At 42.9% G+C, this 1,078-nt stretch overlaps 1 non-coding gene across 1 annotated transcript; it reads right to left on the minus strand.

Annotated features, from left to right (window-relative positions):
- Positions 1 to 385: 385 nt before the first annotated feature.
- Positions 386 to 492, minus strand: LOC142164468 (small nucleolar RNA R71). Its single transcript, XR_012695236.1, has one exon. It is a non-coding gene; the product is annotated as a small nucleolar RNA R71 (small nucleolar RNA).
- Between the last annotated feature and the right edge of the window lie 586 nt (positions 493 to 1,078).

The following is a 1,078-nucleotide window of genomic DNA, read 5'->3' on the forward strand; positions in this document are numbered from 1 at the left end:
GCCGCCTCTTGGGCCGGAAGCAACCTTGTATGATTAGGCACAACCCACCGCCAAAAATCTAGCAACCGAAATTGCAGTCCCTCAGATACAAGCGGAATTATTTCAAATCACAAACAACATGCTACATTTGTTGCAGAACAAGGGACTGTTCTCAGGGTCTTACATTGAAGATCCACAGTAGCAACTGAAAAATTTCCTATCGATATGTGTCACGCAAAGGCAACCAAATGTGACACTGGAAGCAATAAGGTTGTTGTTTTTTCCATTCTCAGTGATGGGAGAGGCTCAGACTTGGCTCAATTCACTCCCCATAAACTCCATCACTACTTGGGAGGAATTAGTCAAGCAATTTTTGAACAAGTTCTACCCACCCAATAAGACTGCCAAACAAGTTGATGAGATATTGAACTTCAGACAGAAACCAACTGAAACACTGCAAGAAATGTGGGAGAGGTTCAAAGGTATGCTGGTTAAGTGTCCACATCATGGCATTCCAGATCATATGTTAGGGCAAAGGTTCTACATGGGATTGGCAGACAGCTTGAAGGCCAATGTTAATGCTTCAGCAGGTGGAGAATTGTTTAGCAAATCATTTAGAGAATGCAAGATCTTACTTGATAAAATGTCTCAAAACTCAAGATGGATGACAAGAGACTCTAAAATCACTCCTATCATTCACTCAGTAGCTTTGGACCCAAACAACTCCATAGCCGAGAATATGTCCACTCTGATGACGCAAATGAGTATCCTCACCAAAACGATTGATGAATCAAGCAAGAAGCAGGTACACATAGTTGATGCGACTAATGGGGGCTTATATACACCATGCATTAACCAACCATATGTATGCTCGTGGAGTGCTGAAAGTGACAACCAAAACTATCAGGAAAATATGAACTATGTGGCCAACTATGGAGGAGAGAGGCAAGGTGGTCAGAATTGGGGGCAGCAGAATCAGCAATATAGACCAGCACAGCAGCAGTACAATAATAGTAACAATCCTAGTATGCGACCACATGGTCAAGTTGTGCCTTACCAAAGGCAACAGGGATACAACCAGTAAAATCAGCAGCCGGCT

This window comes from Nicotiana tabacum, chromosome 9 (assembly GCF_000715075.1).
Source record: "Nicotiana tabacum cultivar K326 chromosome 9, ASM71507v2, whole genome shotgun sequence".
Lineage (NCBI taxonomy): Eukaryota > Viridiplantae > Streptophyta > Magnoliopsida > Solanales > Solanaceae > Nicotiana > Nicotiana tabacum.